The sequence below is a fragment of the Gymnogyps californianus genome, chromosome 17 (assembly GCF_018139145.2).
Source record: "Gymnogyps californianus isolate 813 chromosome 17, ASM1813914v2, whole genome shotgun sequence".
In the NCBI taxonomy this organism is placed as follows: Eukaryota; Metazoa; Chordata; class Aves; order Accipitriformes; family Cathartidae; genus Gymnogyps; species Gymnogyps californianus.
Genome location: NC_059487.1, coordinates 11,111,720 through 11,131,591, shown reverse-complemented (window position 1 = coordinate 11,131,591; position 19,872 = coordinate 11,111,720). Strand labels below are relative to the sequence as shown.

Below are 19,872 nucleotides of genomic sequence, written 5' to 3'. Positions count from 1 at the left end.
GAGTGACTCTGAGTACTGGGACATCTTGAAAGACACTTGCTATTTTCTCCACTGTGCTTTTGCTAAACAGAGAAATGCTGCCCTCAGGCACCAGCGTATTCCCACAGGTATTGGGAGACAGGAGGTAGAGGGATAATTTTAACCTTAAAAAAGAATTCTGTAACCACCTCTGCATTTCACATAGTAACAAAAGCCATGCACTCCCTAAGCAGAGACCATCCTGCACACATGAAGTCAGTGACTTTCATTTCAGTTTGGGAAACCCATCAAACAAGGAATATCTCCGGAAAGGATTGCACTGCAATTCCTCCTGGCTGTACGGAATTGCCTCCCAGCATTGCTGCCCACCTACTCCAGGAAATTAAAACGTGAAAGACCCCGAAAACAAGTCAAAACAGTTGGAAGCTAGATAAATACATAAACAATAAATAGCACTTTTCTCTCCCTATTATATTACTACAGTGTGTGTACATACACAAAAATAAGTTTTATAGTTTTTCCCCTCAGGTTTTACTCAGTTAGCAATTGGCTTATTTTTAGTATTATTTAGTATTTTTTAGCAGGAATTAGGAATGTCACCCATATTATGGATGCTGTGAGGAAAGCAGAGTCGCCTTTGTGCTATCTGGTTTTACCTCAGTGTGTGTATATGAGCTCTATATATGAAGCAAAGAGAGGCTTTCCAACAGAGCAGGAATCTTGCATTTGCCAAGCACTCAATACTCTCAGCCTCCTGGATCCCAGAGAAACTTATAGACATGGTTTAGGATGACTCCGGTCTCCCTTTGATGCTTACAACTCAATTTTGCAATCACTATCCAGGATGGCTTGTGAAACCAAAGAAGAGGGACGATCAAGCTTTTATTGGGAGCCTTTCCACTCGCTGCAAACTGCAGGACGCTGTTTTACAGTCTGTGCCTCTTTGATATATGACACATGCTGCTGTGCGGGTGCTTACCTGCTAAAACTGTTTTGATTTGTCCTGTTTCTTTCTTGTCTGCATATGGTTTGTGTCTATGTATATATTGCTAATCTCTCATGGCATTTTTTAAGTAGCAAAACTGTTTTTGTCCATGTTATTTTTGGTATGTTGTGCCTTATTGGTACCTTGAAATGAAAAGAATCCAAATTACAAATGAAAAATATATTCCCTGCTTTTAGTTATAACCAACTCTTTTAGCACAGAAGAATAAAAAAATACACAACATAGAGCTCTCAACAGTCATTATACAAAGCACTTCCAATTGACCTAGTGATGAGAGAGTAAATGAGTGCTTTGTTACAATATTTATCTAAATGTATCGAAGTAATAGGCAAACCTGAGATCAAAAACTCTGAGGCAGAATCTGCAAATTGTGTAATATTAAATCAATAACAACAATAGCACATTTCAACATCCTTCAACAAAAAAAGATTAGCAGCCCTATGCTGGAGACAAGGAGTTAAGACACAGTACCAGATTCCCAGGAAACAAATAACTTACCTAGGAGTCAGCTGAGCTGTGCTCATTTATATCCCCTGAGAATCTGCAGTGATTAAAACACCTGGTCAATGGTATATGACATAGAGGAAACAGGAAAAGATGCTAAATGCTGCTTTTGTGATTTATCCGTCACACTGAGGAAACACAGTGTGACTTTGCCTGGAGATGGGCAACACTGCCTGCTGCCCCGGGGCCAGGAGAGATGCAGCAGCAGCACGCGTGACTTGAGAAAAATCGTTAATCTTTAAGTGTGGCTTTAACGTCTCTGAAGGGATCAACTTCACCTCCATACAAGTACCAACATACACAGTTTTATGCACCTCATACACATCCCTGTCCAGGTAGGACCTGCGAGGACCACAGATGATCTCTAACACCACGGGATGGCTTTTCATGGCTCTGAGCAGCTCATGGCACAGGCTGTCTCTGATGAGGACCAGATCACAGCTAATTAAACCCTAACAGCCCCACCCTCAGCTGTGGAGACTGCAGCTGCTCTGGGTTAATGCAGGAGCAGGGAAGTGAGGAAGGAGGCTGATGAATGGGAGACCCAAGTAGCAAATGCTGAAGCACCTTTATGGGAATTAGGGTCCCCTCTGGCTGCTGGTGGCCCACGTGTGTGACGGGAACCAAATCAGGGAGATTGTGGGGACGGCAGGGCTTAATGATAACTGTGGGTATCTCTGGAGAATTTCCTCCTTCCCATATGAGCAGTTGGTGTCAGATGCCTTTTCTTGGGAGAAGAAAAGAGAAGTGTCTCTGGTGGAAAAATTGTGCTGAGGAAGGTTTTTGTGGTATTTAGAAGTGAAGCAGGAAAGGAGCTCGCTGAGACCAGGACATGTGGTACATGCAGGTGTCCAGACCGAGTGTGCGCCCTATGGGAAGAGCAGCCCCTTCTCTCCCAAGCCCTGTCTGCACTAACACCGGGGCATAGAGATGCTGGGGGCAGCCGGGAAAGCACTGCAGAAATGCCCGCAGCAGTGCCACAAACCCCGCAAAGCCCTGGCTGGAGGCCCCAGCAACGCCAGAGGCAGGAGAAGCAAAATGCATTGCCTAGTTTTTTCTGCGGCTTTATGCACCTTAGCAGGCTGGTGTAAAGCCCTGGTGCTGCATATTAGGGAAGAACTCGCGTGGACATCCACTATGACTGGGATCGGGGAGCACCGCTGTGGGGTGCCCTCATGGCCCCACGCACGTGGCACTGGCCCGGCAGAGCCCGCACGCTGCACAGCCGAGCCCCCGCACCAGGGATGCAGGGTGGTGACAGCTTACACCAGCGCCACTGGAAGAGCTCTGCTAAGCCCTGGCCTCAGGAAATCCTGATTTCCAGGAATAAAAGTCTCTTTCAACTTATAGGCCGGTCCTTCCCAATGGTTTAAACTGAGAGGACCACATAATCCTGTTTTTCTGCGGGGATGTTTGTAACCCAGGGACAATGCATAATCCCACTGCAATCACTTCAAAATTCTTGGAGGAGAATCAAGCGATGCTGCTATTTGTTATTACCAACAGAATAACCGGTAAGCAGTGTCCTAGAGGGCTGAATAAGAAGGGGAGGATCACACTGCCTCACATAGCTCCCACTCCTGTTCCACCTTATGTCACCTTTTATTTCAGAAAGTCAAGCAAGAAGAAATGTTTAGATCTCCTGTTGTTCTGATTTAAATATCTTCCCCATGGTGCAAGTCTTTAGCTGCCTTGAACTTTTCAAAACCAAAACTGCTTCTTCTGATTGCCAGAGCTAGACCTAAATACTAGACACGGCATTTCTAGGGCATCAGAATGAACATTTCACTATTCACTAAGGAATCATCGTGGATGAAAAGTAAAAAGCTGCTGTTTCTGCAACTCACAGGTACCATCTCACTGTCAGTAATATCAATGGACATTGTTCTGCTTAGGTAAAATCATTTCATCCATTAGGCTTAAGTATTTTTTTACTAACTGTCTTAACAAATTGAATTGAGCCAAACAGTTCTCACCTCCTGGAGACATTACTGAAACAGAATATTCACACCATTCACAAAGTGAGGTTGCAAGAGGTTTGGTTATTTTACTTGCTGCCATCAAAAGCATAGCTGCAATAGAAATCATCCCTTAAGGCTCTTTGAATTCAGTGAGCCTTGTCCTGGGGGATGCTACCTGCCTGTCCCTGTGCCACCCCACACGTGGTCCCTCTGGCCAGCATTTGTCACTTGTCGCCAAGATCTCCAGGCACCTGCGAGCAGACAGCAGGTAAATTAGCTCCTCTGCCAGAGCGAGGACTGTTCCCAGCCCCTGAAGGAAAACCCCAATACCCTCCTCCTTCCTTGAGAAACCTTGAGAAGAGCAGAAAACCTGGGGAGCTTTTCCCTCAAAACCCCAACCTCAGCAATGCTCCAGACACACCGATTTATTTACCAATCTTCCTCCTCAGATTTACTTTGACATCTTTTTTTTTTTTTTTTTTTTTTTGCAAAGCAAACCCAGTTTCACAGGGCACCTCATTTATTCCCTAAGGCAGCTCAGCCCCGGCCGGGGTTACCCGGGGCAGGGGGGTCCGCAGCTCAGCCCCGGCCGGGATTACCCGGGGGGGGGGGCGGGGGGTCGGGGGGGGTCCGCAGCTCAGCCCCGGCGCTGCGCTGCCTTCAGCGGCGTTGGAGATGAGCCTGCTGACCTCTGCCGGCAGCGAGGGGTCTGGCTGGGAAACAAGTGCAACACCACAGCATCACCGGGGGAAAAAATAAAATAACCAAGATACGATGTCGTGGTAAGTGGGAGACGGCTCAGAAAGAGGCCGGGACCAAGAGGGGTTTGCTTGGGCTCCACGTTCTTGCTCTGCGGGAGGAGGTGGAAAGCCAAGAGCTCTTGGGGAAAAAACAGAGAAAACAAGAAAGGTAGCAAGAAGAGGCCTTAGCATGAGGGGTGAGAAAAGGAAAGTGGCAGAGCTTAGAAATACCAACAAATCAAGGCACCTCTCCATTCCCCCTGCGATAGCAACCTCTCCTGCTACACAGCCCGCCTCCTCTGTCCTCGCAGCCTCTCTGACTCAGCCTACACACGCTGCTCTCAGCAATACTTTTTACAAAAACAAACACGGTCTGGATTCTTTTTAAAAGTGCTCACTAAGCTCCTTAGCTGGCATCAGAGCTGGGTCTGTTTGCACCAGCAGGTTTCTGTAAGTTATCCTACAAGTATAAAGCCGCCCCAAACCATGCGCTGCCTGGTGTGGAGTGAGGCCACTCGTAGGAGACGAGGGACGGGCGGGTGCCGATCGCAGCGCTGTGCGGCCGAGCGTGAACAAGCTGTCCAGGGTCAGCCCTGCTCTTGGAAAGCAAAACTCCGTGAACATACAAGGTGCAGACACTGACAACAGCCTTTGCACGCTCTCTGCATCAGGCCTGAGCGTGCGATAGCGGCTCTCTGGTTTGATGCACAAGGCCAAAGCAACAATTTCGCTCATAATGTACCCCGACTGCCAGGGAAGAACCTGTATAAGCACTGCCAGACCGGCAGTTTTTAGCCAAGTGTGTTTGTTACTTTCCTTATAAGAACATTTTCCAACTACTCCACTTTGGCAGCCCGAGTTAACTTCTGTGACATTACTATACCGCACACAACACTCGAGTGGAAACTATTTCTGTGCTTCTAAACTGGACAGGAGCTGCATGTGCCGATTATATCACATAGAAATGCTACATTGAATTTGGCATATAGCAGGTCTCCTGCATTAACAGAGGATAGCCAGAACCAATTATAGAACCAGTAACTTAGCTAGTCACCCCATAAATGGTCCTGCTTTAATTTAAAAAACTATATTTAATGAATCACATTTTATATGGATGCAGTATTCCTTTTCCTTTGTGATCCAACTCACACAGTATCTCACATCATTCAGGGCACCAATCTGGTCCACAGGTCCTCTCCTTTAGGCTGCTTGTCACTCCAGCTACCTTGTGTTTTCATTTATATATCTATATGTGTATGACTTTTCTGTTGAGAATATGCTGTCAGCCCTCTTCTCTCCTTCCAGCCGAGAGAATCACTGAGCCACTCCTGGTCTGTGGCTTTGGCCTCTCTGGCATCATTCACCTTCAAATGGGAACCCACAAACCTTTCACCTCATTGAAATGCAGTACCAATGTAAATATTTTGCTATGCTTATTGTGCAAGATACTCTAGATGCCAATTTTACTTTCCGATTGCATTGTTGCTGGTAAGGGAGAGCGCGGGAGGGCAAGGAGGACTTGCTTTGGGACTTCACTGCTGTACCCCGGGCTGTAGCATCTAGTGCTGCACGGAGCCTGGGGGAGGCCAGGGTGGGCTGAGGATGTAACAAAGCCACGGCCCCGAGCACTTTGCAAGGACAATGCTCACCCACTTGACATCTCCTTTGAGTGATCTCTGTTTATTGGACTTAAAAAAGGCTTAAATAACTGACGAGCGTTTTCTCACAGGCTATATATAGTGTGTGACATGAAAGCGGGGGGAAGAGGGCAGAAAAGGGAGGGTTGGGGAAAGGCAGGACTTGCCGGTGGCTGCGTGCAGGGGGAGCTCACGCTGCACTGTTAACGCCTGTTTCCCTCCCACCACAGCTACTTGCTTCTTGGCCGTTTGCATGTTTTTGCAGTAAAAGTAATGCAATCTATTGTGTAGCACTGCCCAGCTACTCGCAGAAACTACAAAAGCCTGAGTAAATATGACAAGCAACACAGATCAGCCTAACCCAGGTACGTGCCAGGCCATCTCGAGGCCCACACTGATAATTACTATTATTTTGGGAAGAGCAACTGGCCTCACTGAGCCTGAGGCCCCTTCTGGTGTGCCTGCAGTAACTCCTGACAAGCAGTGCCCGGTGACAGGGACCCTGCACCCGTGTGTTGGCAGTGCAACACGGGCTCTTGGCTGCAGGACTCACCAGCTCGTTTTGCTACGACTCTTTCTCACAGAGATAAGCAAGAATTTCCTACGAGTTGAAAGTCCGCTGGATGACCTGCTTTTATACTTTGCTCTTAGCATCGTTTCAGAATAAAATGAAAATTCAGTTTCAAAGACAAGCAACTCAAACCTTTCTTTGAGCACAGGAAAGTATCTTCACACTAACACGCCTCCATGCCATGTCTGCATGATTATGAAAGGATTCTTTGCTAGGTTTTCTCTTCACCTATTTTAACAAGAGTGACCGGTTAGCACTTTCTTTGGAAGAAACATGGCCTTGTTCACACAGAAATAGTTCCTTGGGGTTGGCAGATATATCAGATAAATACTCGAGAGGACTCTTACAAGCTACTCCTGAGTTAATAAAATAATAGCAATAAGGATCAGTTATCTCTCTCAGTTCCTTTCCAAACACATCCTTTAGAAGAATAACTGCTACGGTGCTGATTTAGCATTTCCAAATTATTAACATTCCTATTTTAGCATCACAGAAGCTTAATTGCTGAGCAAGTATAAACAAGGAGTTCCAGTTACAAAATTCTCTCATACAGGATTCTTCTTCATTTTCTTAATTACGTTTTATTGCCTTCATTTTGCAAATGGCAAAAATACAATGGCTCCCATTATGAAGTTATGCACTGTAGTTTACTACATGGAACAGTTTGCGATAGACTTTATGAGATCTCTAGCAGATCTCTGATCTACTGCATGACAACACTTTATAAATCTTTGCTCTGTTTTGAGCATTTGCAGTATCTCACCACAACACAACGAGCTAACCCATATTCAGGTTTGCTGCACAAAAATGTCTTCACTTGCTCATTTCTTGAGATTATCTCAGTTTCCCAGCCTGAGCTGATGCAAACCCACTCCACCCAGTCCCAGCACACACAAAGATTATTCCAAGCCTGGGGCAGAGGGAAGAGCTGAATATGCTCAGTGTGAGCCGTACTGACCGTGCTTCGTGCCTGCAGGACCGCAACACCAGCTTCATGGTGGGGACAAGTGCACAGGAACGACTCCCTGCGACCAATTCTGCCCCACTGAAGCCATATCTCATCTCTGCTATCAGAAGCTTTTGGTTTCCTGCTGTGCTGAATGGCAGGGGCTGAAAGGGGATCTTGTTTTCAAACCCAGCGTGAGCAAGGCAGTTCCCCTGGTCCACTAATTTACTGCTCTCCAGAGGTGTGAGCAACATGAAGCCCGGACCGCATTAGGCTGCTGCTGTTGAGTGCGACAACCCCAGCTACCCCCGCCACCGCTCAGCACCGTGCTCTGGGCGAGGGGGACCATCCTGACGGCTTTGCCCTGTAACCACACGCCTGGCAGAGGAAAGAAAGGGACCAAAGCTCATCAGCAGCCGTGGTGCAGCCTTCTGCACTGAGAGGACAGTGCCCTGTCCCCAGTGCACCCACCTGTGGACCATCCTGTTCCCTCCAGCCCCGACAAATACCTCCAGCCCCGGCAAAAACCACCACAAAGCCCTTTGCTCTCAAACATGCTGAGTTTCCCCTCCACTTCTTTCACATATTTAGTTGAGCTTTTCCTCATCATTTCCAAAGCTCTGCATAACTTCGTGTCAGGCTTCCCTCTCCCTCATATCCCAGTCTCACCCATGCCCGCTTCTGCTGCCTCTGCTGCCCGTGCTGTACTTCTCCCTGTTTTCACACTATTCCAGTTGCCTGGAATAACCTTCTTATCAAAATGCAACAAGCTGTCTCCAGCTCCTTTACAAACCATATGAATATCCACCTGTTCCCTTGACAGTAACCATATGCCTCTCTATTTGTTCTGGAGCGTGGGAGGCTGCTTTGCGCTATTTGGGCAAGATCCAGCTCCTACTGAAATCAAGGAAAAATTTCCCATTGATTCCGTAGCACTTGTACGAAAGCCTCAGACTGTAAATTTAATGGGATGCTTTCCACATGTTTCAATTACTGCAGCATATCACACACATTTAGGACTCTATTGAATGGCCAATAACGATTGTCACTTAATTGCAATGATATAACACCAGCCAAAGAGATAACCCTAGGATTACCATGTCAGAAGGGCAGCACAAAATGACTGTCTGTAAAAAGCACCTTTATATGGCAGTGTTTAAAACACAGCATGCAAGGAATTATAGGCACCTAACGATATAGACTTCAGCTAGGGACAAATCCTCCCAAGTCTAGCTCTCCTCGGTGATTTGAGTGCAGAAGCTATCTCTGTATCAAAAGAAATCTGTCAACGCTATTTGTGCAGAATCATAAACATAATAAATCTTGCCAACTCCTCTGTGAACTGGCTATTTATTGCACTCATCTCCGAGGCTTTTTGATACTGGAGCTGGAGGCTGCAAACATAAATACTGAAATGATGTGTTGCATATGTCGTAGCTTAATTTACTGTGTTTGATTTGAGGCTTACTTTTGGAAGACCCTCAGCATCTAGCCTACAGGCCTCCCTGCACAGCCTGAGAGATAACACAGTGATCCCAACAAACCACATGTCAGCCTCCCTTACACCCGCATGAGTCAAAATGACGGCGTGTGTGTGCGAGTACAGCTAGACTATGTACTTCCCCAGCCAGCACTGGACCAGCACGAAGGGCAAAGACAAAAAACCCAACCCAGAACCACGTCCTGGCAGTTCATCTGAACTGCCTGAGCAGAGAAGGTGGGCAAAACATGTCCCACCCTCATCATCTGTTATTGGTGGTGGCAGGAGACTTCACAATGTGGGAAGGTCCATCGTCAGGACCTCACTTCAACCCCGACATCAAGCCTGGCAGCTGATTTGATGTACTAAGAACTAGATCCAGGCAAAACCTTTGTATTCACTAAAAATGCCATTTCTGCAGTTTCAAACAAAAGAAATCTTTCCAAGGCAAGTGTCCCGCATCCAGGGAGATGATTCCCCTTCCCTGTAGGTCAGTGGTTAGAACAGGTATGTGGCATGGGGGAGATCCAGCCTCAGAGTGCTAGAGGGGATGTTGAAACCCATCTTTTATCATCTCCCCCAGATTCAGTGACTATTTAAGGAAGTGATTTAGTGGAACAGTTCCAACAGGAGCTGTTGGGACTCCTGGCAAAGGCACAAATAGTCTTATGAGAGGTGATTTCTAAGCTCCAGGGATTTTGTTTGTTTGTTCATTTGTTTTCAAAACGGAACAGCAAAGATGGGAACTGAACGCAGCTTTCCTGCATCTCTCTTACCTTGAGCTTAGGAGCAGACAAGAACACATTGACACCTCCACCTGCGGGTTAGTGGTTCCCAATGCCGGGCCTATATTTTTGTTACTTCTTTTCTTGTAGAAGATTCTGCAGGAAAAATCTTGTCTCAAACAGCTGACAAATTTCAGCAAGAACAGAAATACTAACTTTCTGGTTCCAGTGAGAAAATAAACTCATTCACTCTGCTTTTATCTGAAAAGCCCTTCTTTCTCCCTCCTTTCCCCACAGTTTTTCATTGCTGCTTGTAACCTGAATAAAATGAGTTACAAAGCCTAGCTGATGTGTAACAGAAGCAACCTTTCTGCGTGTGCTTCATGCACCGTACTGCCTCTGCCCTTTGTCTGCAGTGACCTTTGCCTCAAATGCACCAATTTTTGTAGCGTATTCAGAAGTGAGATCCATGCTGTAGGAGGGCAGGGCTCCTGCTGCAGCCAGGGCTGCCATGCAAACATGAGGCAATATTACCATATATACTATAATGCTCACAGGAACTCATAGGAAGGACTTTGTATGAAGTCTCTTGCAAGGTATTGTGTCTACTTACATGATGCATCCAACTGTAAGTTACATGTCAGCTAAGGAAATTGAGAAGGACGACGCAAGTTGAACTTGTCCTTATATCTCTTGGGATCCAGAAAAGCGATGGTCTTTTGATAAACCTGAAAGAAGAACAGATAGTTTCATGCAACATTTTTGGGGGAATCAGTCTGCATACTTGTTGAAGTGGTATTTTTTTCATGTGAAATGCTTCTCTGCTTTTTGCTACTGCTGCCTGGCATCTTCCTTGCTTGAAATATAGGGAGAGATTTCAGCAAAGCAGAGGGAGATTGCCTGAACGAGGCACGGGGAATTCATACTGCCCATTTTTTTCAAAAGTCACTTGTGAGCTTGGGTGCTCAGTCTGACACATTTGAAAGAGGCTGTGTGTGCATAAGGTAAAGATAGGTTGCACTGTTTTGGATAAGACAAGAAGTGACTTGAACTTTCATTGCAACTGAAATCAAATCTGACAGCACATTTAAACATTTAGTTAATTTATAAGGAAAAAAAGGCAAAGCAAAAGTCCACATTATTGTCATCTTTTCCCTAGGCATGAGGGAGAATCAAAACCTCTGACCAAAGTAGGCAGTGCTGAAGTTTAGCTGTATGATAGTTAAACCTTCACCTCTGATAGTCAGGGATGTCTGCACTTCCATGCCTGAAAAGCACAGACCAGTCAGGAGAGATGCCAGCTGGGCTGTACATGGTGCACAACTGGCTTGTGCATCTAGGCTGAACAAATAATTATCGACTCGGCTTCTGCAGTGCATTCAAGGGAAATTATTAACTGCACTAGAAAAATCAGTGAGGCAGATTCATATGCAGGGCTGAGTTTTCCTCTGAATCTGTCCTGCTCCCCATCCCATTCAGCACATCAGTTCATTCAGCACATCAAAAATTGCCAAACTTTGCCAATTATTCATTTTATATACATATATACATAATAACATACATATATACACCTTCCTTCTAGCTGTAATAAAGTGGTTAAGCAGAATGTAAACCATCATTAATATAACACGAGATTCACTATAAAAATCTGAAAAAGGATGTATAGTACCTCAAATATGTTTTCTATTAGGTTTTTTGAGTGAAATATGGCATCCCTGTTGTTTCTAAAACAGAACAAATTAAGAGATTTATCTTAAGTAATTGGTGCAATTCGTAACTTAAAATACAGTCTAGTGCAGAATGATTTACTTGTTTTCTCTGGCAATTTCCAAGCTACAAGAGCCCAGTCTCTATTTTACCTTTTTATAAAGCTCCTCATTACTTTCTGATCTACATTAGATCTTCCTGAAAGTTCAAAATATTAGATCTAAAATAATGAGCCTCCCGAAGTTTTTCTGTAATCAGTTCAATCCTGCCTGTGGTTGCAGCAGAGGACTGGGAGCCAGGAATTCTTAAAGTCTTAATCAGAGCTCTGCCAGTAATTTGCTGAATTACAATTAGTTCAAATCTTTCAAGTTGTGCTTAATTTTGAGTCCCAACAGTATTGAGCAGCCTTATGGAAGACACTAGGGCTGAAACTGAGCCCCACAGGAACAAACACAGATTTTGCCACTGACCTGACTGGGATCAGGATTTCACCCATAGGTCTCATTTGGAGGCGTTCTGCTTTGTGAACAATAAGGATGCTCTCCGCCAGCTCATGCAATGACTTCAGCAGCACTGAGATACCCCGGGATGCTGAGCTTCATCTTCCTGTCTCAAAAATGAACTGCTAGTCCTCTGCACCTTTGTAAAGTCTCTGAATTTATAAAATACTGGAGGAGTTTGTCATTTCCTAAGACGCAAAATGTCCACAAACTGTTGATGTTTTCACCATTTTTTAAAATAAAAATTCATTAAGCACAAAAGCAGAAGGTTTCACAGACTAATTGCCCTTTTGGTCCCAGATTTTCACTTTAAATGAAGTCTCTGCTCTTCAGTCACACAGGGCACATCTTGGTTCCTCTCCCTTTTAAAACTCTCACTAACCTCCCTCCCATTGCTGTTTCCCTATTTCTCTTCCCTGAAAATACTCCTGACAGCCAAAGGGCTGTTCCTGGGTTCAGACCACATCAAGAAACACCAGCTTCAAAGACGACTGTCAAAGACAGAGGAATTGTCTTCCTCTGTCCAAAGACAGATCTGTGAGGGCAGTCCAGGCACACTTTAACATTCACAATCAGATACTGTGCCCATGGAGCGCCAAAGAGACGCATCCTCCCTCTCCTGGCCCAGAGAACATGCACAGCATCTAAATCTCACACCCTGAACTCGGGTTCAGGATTCACTTGGTGCCTCCAAGTAAGATGTCAATGTCACTGTCAACAGATCTAAAATCAAGGTCCCCTACAGACCTGTGCGTAACATCAAGACAGCAGACGAACACTTGAGACAGATTACGCAGCCTTTGCATTGTACAATTCTGTCCCTTCCCAGTGTCTGAGGACGGGTGGCAGAGAATGCATTTAACAAGAAGAAGAAGACATTAAACATCAAACATCCCTTTGCTTCTGACAATTAATTGAGAAGAAAACCTCATAATCAGTTGCAGATTTGTCTCTGTGTAGCTAGCGTGACTCTGCTGAATTATCACACTGTAGTCCAGAGCAAGGAGTTTGGTTCTCATCTTTGTGTTACTTGAGGATGGGGAGGCAGCGGACAGAGCTGAAAGGTTAAAGGTGGCAGGAGGAGGTCGCCAAGGATGTCACCGTCTCTGTGTTAGCCATAAATAACAGAAATCAGTGTGGTCTTTGGTTTATAGTCCAGCTTTAAACCCACACAGTATCGGGGGCTGTCAGTGAGGTGCTGGGAATAAGTGTACAGAAAGCTGCCCTGCATCAAGGCAGGTCTGTGCCCGCACCAAATAGCGCAGGGGCTGTTGGTAGGAGAAGACATCTCAAAAATGTTCCAGTATGAAGAAGCTGCCCCTGCTTTCCAGTCCCTAAGCAGTCCCAGTGCCAGCCAGTGTCTTTTGGTCTCTAATGGAGGAAAAAAGCCCCGTGTGAAAAATCGTAGCCATTTATTGACAGTCTTGCAATTGCAGTGTCCTCTTCTGTATCAGGAGGTAACTGCCCCAGCCCTCTGCCAGCCACACATCGCTCCTTCCCTGCCCAGCTGAGTTTGCAAAGACTTATTTCCAAGGTAGCTTGGCTGATTTTGGATGGCATGGCTGGGGCAGTCGTAACATCCTCAGAAGGATGTGCTCTCTGACAGAGGGCACGCTCTGCTCCCTCGAGCATGGCCGGAGTCAATCTCGTGGGGCATTTCACCGTTGCCCTCAGTTCAGTTGTGCCTTACACAGCCCAACAGAGACATTAAGGAAACTATGAAATGTTGCTGAAGTTAAAGCTTGTTAATTCCCCTGTCTTAACAGCAAAACCAACTCCTGCAGCTCCAGTCTCAGCCACGCCCCTGTTAGTATTTCACAGCACAGACCGACCAAGCACAGCCCTGCAGCAGTCAGCCCTTATTGCTTTAACGCCGTGATGTACAATGGATTAAAAAAATCAGCTGATCAGAGATACTTAGAGCTAATCTACACTTGCCCCTAGAGTGAAATAAAAGTGTCGGTACTCCTGACCTTCCTCCCACATGAATTTGTTCCTTTATGTTCCAGAATTAACTGCGCTGAAAAAGGGGTCCCTGGTGCACACAGAAATTAATGGCATTGGAAATGATTCAGGAGAGCTCTGGACCTCGGCCGAGGAGCAGTGGGAACCAGTGGTGCTGAGCACTTCTAGGGCAGATTCTGAAGAGACCTGGCTGGATCCCAAGCGAGAGAAGAAAGGCAGATGTGCCCTGCCCTCCCTGACACCTTGGCACTTCCCTCCGTCTATAGGTTACATTTGCTATCACCTGAAAGCAAAAAAACCTTAAAAGTAAGCATGCAAATGTGCTAATCTCTTAGGACAGCACATACATAAAAGCAAGTGTTTGTATAAATGATACCCCTCACTTCAAGGCTGAGTTTAATCATCAAAGGAGAAAAAGCACATTTTGTTTGGTCTTTTACTACTCAAAAATGGCTGGTATTTAATAAGCCTCGGAGCCAGATCTCAGTAGGACAGGCTTTTTATGGGCCAGAGGCACCCACCATACCATCCCTTTCTACATACAGCCACTGACCTATGTCCAGCTGATTTGAATTTACTTCCTAAATCTGATGCTTCACTCAGATCAAAAAAAAAAAAAAAAGAGAGAAACATGGCATTTCTAGACCACAGTTCTTGGTGTCACTACACATTACTGATAATTTAGGAATGCTACAGAACATCTCAAGTTTAAAGTACTTTCATGGTTCCAATGGAGAGCTAAAACAGATGGGGTTTCAGCGTGACCTTTCAACCTACCAGACACTGTTGACCCAGATTATAGTTCAACAAAGCTGCTCCTGGATTCATATTACATTTTGGGAGAAGCAACAGGGTAACAGTGAGAATGGATACGCTGCTCAGAGGCAGCTCGGATGGCTGGCTCAGAGGGCCAAGGGATAGGAATGGCATGTCACTCCTACTCCCCATGCAGATGTCTTTATGCCAAAGTAGGTGCTCAGTGCTTGGAGGGAGCCTCTGCTATCTGTCATAAAATGCTGGAAAAGGAATTCAGGAATGGGAGAAGTAACAGCTGAGAGATTTCACTGGGAAATCAAGGAGAGGGTCAAAAATCAGTAAAAAGGGAGAAGCGCTCCAGTTGAAAACCCACTTTTTCCCAGTTCAGGCTTCACACTAGAAAGTCAGAGCTGAAGACTTTCTGGTGGTGTTCAAAAGAGGCCAGGTTTTATCACAGAGGTGGCTACATTTCAGCAGTAGGCGAAGAGATTGCTACAGCCCGCCCGGCTCGGCGGCAGGGCCGGTCAGCCCAAACAATGTGCCCACCCAGGCTCCATCACAGTGAGCCGGGCTCGTCTGTCTGAGCTGAGCCAGTTGGGAACTGGAGGGGGACCATAAACCGCCAAGCACTGTGGCATCCTATTGAAATTGATGAAGTTCCTGTCAATGTGCTATTATTTTAGACATTACAGCCCTAAAAATAGTGCTTGTTTTTTTTTTAGCAAGTTTGTTGTTTTCAGGAGCTCTGAAAATATAAAGAGTTCCATAAGTGCTAAGAACAAGCTTGTGAAATAGTCTCACTGGAATACAAAACCACTTGAAAATACTGTTTGTTACATTTCCCTATGAACTCAACAATAGACTATGCAGACCATTTTGCTAAAACACTGGACTTACTTTACTTAAAATTCATTTTACTATAAGAAAATCTAGGAAAACACCCCCATGCTACCTAGCTAGTTTTTCTCTATTCCAGATGGCAGCAAGAAATCTGGATTCTCACAGTGTTTCCAAAATGCTATCACCATGCCAAAAGCCTCTTCAATCTCTTTGCCCCCCACGATAAAATGTTCATGATCCAAACCTTAATTATCTCTGCTTGTAACAACAAAACCAGAAAAACAACCCTTATGTACTTCAAGTGGAGATCAGCTGCATGAAAAGGACCAGGCTCGTCTTAATCCTCAAAAGACTGACATATGTCCTAATTGTGAAATCTGTACAGCGTTTTTCAAAGCAGCTTTCTGTAACTGCTGCCCACATCTATTGCTGTTGGAGCACTGCTGGAGCCTTTGCCCCACAAGCTGACAGCAGCCAGAGTCACCGGTGGGGGCAGCTCCTCATCTCTCCGGTCCGGCACAAAGCCGTCAGGGCAGAAGTAAAACCTTAGATACCCGGTGGGGAATTTCCCAATACATCACCCCAGGAGCGCTTGATGCTGAACAAGTAGGAGCTTATCACCAGGTCACTGTTCTATAACTGAAATAGGATGATGCGCTGGTAACTTGCCAACATTTTGTGTTGCAACATTTTACAGATTATACCGTATGATAAAGGTGCTGCATTTAATGAGTTTTGTCAACTCAATTATCATTTTCACATCCCACAAAGCAAGTTTTGGGCTAGACTTAGCAGTTATGCAGCCCCTTTCATCCAAAAATTTCAAAGTGATTTGTCCACATTAATCAAGTTTCAAAGCTGCCTTGTGAAATATCTGTTTAGGCTCCTTAAGAGCATTAGGAATGGCTGTAGCGATCCCGACCGAAGATCTGTCTGAAGCAGTCCCTGGCGGCAGGCAGTAGCGGCTGCCCTGCCTGGTGGGGAGCGCGAGGGTGCAGCCGGCGTGGTGCAATGCTTCCCTGGAAGACGCTCAGCCACCCGTGATGTGTGCTGCAAGGCACTCACAGGTACTATTACTGGATGTAATAGGTCTGGATGGATTTTTCTTTGCTGAATTTTGAACCCACCTAAACTTTCAGCGTTCACAATGTCTCCTAGCAGACAGTTTTATAGCTTAAATATAGAGCATGTTAAGAAGAATCTCCTTTTCCTTACTCTGAATCTGCCATCTGCTCATTTCATTTTGATACCCCCTTGCTGCTTTCTTGGAAGAGACATTCCCTGCTTGCCTTCTCTATGCCACTCAGGCTTTGGAGACATCTATTCTTTTCCCATCCCTTCTTCTCAAAACAGAAAGACCAGACACACGGTGGTGTTTACATACCTGATTGCTGTATAGGTGCCAAACTGCCATTGAAACCAAAGTTAAGAACCTAAAAAACTTTGCGGAACTGACTCAAAAGGGTCTGCCATCCAACACCCACAATGCCGCAATGCACTTTTCCCAGCTCCCCCTTCCTGCTTCGACCAACAGATACCTGCACAGAAATAAGATATTCTATGGCAAAGCAATAAGCTATTGAGGTTGTGTGACATGAATTAATGAGATTGACACTAACTGCTAGATGTGTTGCTTCTCCAGGTTTACACTGCCCTGTTGGCAGGAGACATGGAAGGATGAGGAGAGGCAGAGATTAGCATTCAAAAATAAAAGAGGTTTACATTTAGATGACTATAAATATACACAGGTACTCTTTGCTCATCTTCTCACACCACTTATTTTCTGGTTTTAATTACTTTAAAAGACCATTATTTCTTTAATCAATCTTTTTCTTGCACCCTAAATGCAGGTTTAATGTTACAGCAATGACCGCAAGTCCAAAGGAGACAGATTTTCTGTCCCCACCCATGAAGAAGACTTGATTCACTTAAAACCTTGCTAAGGCCATATGCAAATCATCCTAATAGGAGCAGCTGCTGGCCTCACAGCCCAGGGGATAAACACAAGTTATGTTCGTGCTGCTGCCCCAACTCACATCCCCAGAAACATTCAGGTGAATGAAAATCACAGTCTCTATAAGCTTGCTGCAGCCGTGGCAGGTAATTGTAAAGAAGATGTATGCTGTGGATGCAGCTCAGGCAGCAGGAGCAAAGCCTGCATAGGAAAACGTGTAGGAAAATGTGTCTGGGCTCTCCTACAGCAAACTGGCATTGTCCTCGGGCAGCCGTGCCAGCCTGCAGCACATTAGGGTTTGGCCCGTGTTTTCTGTTGAGAAAACAACCTTCCATCTGGATTTCATCCTCTTAAACCCCATGAGTGTATGTTATTTGTATATATTCTGTAACTGACAGGATGTTTTATACAGTTTTAGGATAAGCACAAAGATGATACCTGGTAAAACAGTTCTTCTGTATTAAACAGAAACAACAGACTTTCTGCTTTGCTCTTTTAAAGCTCGTCTGACATAAATATCTAGATGAAGCTGAGTCAGGGAAAGACTAAGCCAAGGCTTAGTGGGAGAGCCTGGAGGAGCTGAAGGTCCACCTCACGTTGTCCCCTCCAGGAGCCTAGCCTCCCTGCTGCTGCCCCACAAAACACCAGGGCATGAATCCAGCTTTTAAACAGTGGCTGAAATCCTCTTAACAATTCTGAGCTCCTTTGGTGGAAATCAGATGGCCCTGCTTTGGTGGTAGGATGTCAGGCAGCAAAAGTGTATAGTATTAAGACGGCCTTTATCATCCAAGGGATATCACTACACTGCCTTCTGCTCCTCTCCCATCCCCAGTCTTGAACTAGTTATCCGTGCTTTTCGTTACTGAAAGTCTGGATTTCTGTAACATGTTTTGCTGTGGTCAGTTTATCCTTTAATTTATTTATTTATTTTAAACAGAAACTGGAGCCAGATCAGCCTGCCATGCCCTCTAAACTCTTGTTTGTTTAGATAGCCCATGAAGCAAGAACCATCCAACAGAACAGGTCTGAGAGCCTCACATGTCGTACCTGTTTCACATCCCCAGAACATAGCACACTGCTTCTCTGGGGAGCCTACACCTCGAGGAGACTGGGTTGCCAACCACACCCGTGGTCTGCAGCTTCCCAGTTCAGGTCAACGTTGTAGGAAAACTGCAGCGACCCAGCCTGCATCAACCCTCGGGAAGCTTTGGAAACAGGCTTCCCCTCTATTCATTTAAAACTCCAAGTGAAAGAGAGATTTCCATGGGATTTATAAGACTTCAGAGCTATTTCAAGGAACAGCATTTCAAACCAATGACTACGTGGCGCACAGTTCGAGTAAGCGCAAGGGTAAGGTTGAATTTCTTGGAAAATAAACAAATTCCTTTTCAGCTCTGAGAACCCAAAACCAAAAGAGAAGCATCCCTCCTTTTCCTTTCTCCCTGGATGATGTAAATTTTGGGGAAGAGTATTATCAAAGTGAGACACAGTATGTAAAGTCATGATATGTACATCATTCAGAATGGACAATTTATTTTGGGTTAATCTGTCCTGTCCAAAACCCATCACTGTCTGACACACGGATGCTGTTGCCTGCGTAATGGCTTGCGACCATATGTCCAGCAGGTCAAATATCCCCCTTTTGGAGCACGTATTTCTCCCTGTCCAGCTCTCTCATGTCTTAAAGAGGTTAAGATGGCAGAAGGTTAACAACCCAAAAAGCTCCATTAAGAAATCTGAATATATCAGATGAAAATACGGTTTTCAATTAATTGAATTAACGATTCTGGGAGTGCTACTTGTCTGAAATGAGTAAATGTGTTGGAGAGGAGTAGACTGGCTGTCTGTAGGCTATTTTTCACAGAAAGATAATTGACAGAGGAAAGAAAACTTGTTTTGAAGCTGTTCTACATCTGATCAGTGTTTAATCTGGAAAAACTGGTGAGAAAGAGGAGGGAGCATGGAGAAAGTACTTCTTACTCCCTGATCTTCAGAGCTAGTTGCAGCCAGGACAACTGCTCAGATTTGCCGCTCCAGCGCTGCTTTGCAGCCGCCCTGCCCTTTGCAGCAGTGGAGCTGCACACAAACCTACCCCAGCGGGTGATCTGCTCCTACAAGGGCCAGCTGCAGCACTTCTCCGCGCTCTTTCCATCGCTGAAATACTACAAAGGGATTACAAATTCTGGCCTGAAGTCTCCATAGTTGAGGTTGAATTTAACATTCCACTTCGGGTTCAATTTTTAATCCCCTTCAAATGCTTCAGAGGAGAACAAACACTCGCATATGTTTTTTTCTCCTTAAAATTCCTGCCTTCGGCTCATTTTAGGACTCTTCTGACCACCACTCCAGACTTCATCTGAGCCTCAGGGCTCCAAAGTTTTGACCAATTTCAGACTTTGCAATAAATGTTTTGCCAGATTTACATTCAGCTTCAGAAGATGCAAACCATTTCTGCTCCCAATTTAATGAACGATCATCAGTCAAAGAAATCCTCTTCCCACCTCAAGAAATTACATTGTTTAAGTGGAAGAAAACTGTTTTTAATTAATAATGGAGTATGAAACATATATAATTTACAACAAGGGCACTGGGGAGAAACAC

The 19,872-nt window shown here is 45.2% G+C and overlaps 1 long non-coding RNA gene across 1 annotated transcript in view; it reads right to left on the bottom strand.

Annotated features, from left to right (window-relative positions):
* Positions 1-9,606: 9,606 nt before the first annotated feature.
* The window catches only part of LOC127023248 (uncharacterized), a 205,868-nt gene continuing 195,602 nt past the window's right edge, over positions 9,607-19,872 (bottom strand). The window contains exons 3-4 of the long non-coding RNA XR_007767416.1: positions 10,163-10,277; positions 9,607-9,705 (exon numbers count right to left, since the gene is read on the bottom strand). This is a non-coding gene — a long non-coding RNA (uncharacterized LOC127023248). The remainder of the gene's footprint in view (positions 9,706-10,162; positions 10,278-19,872) is intronic.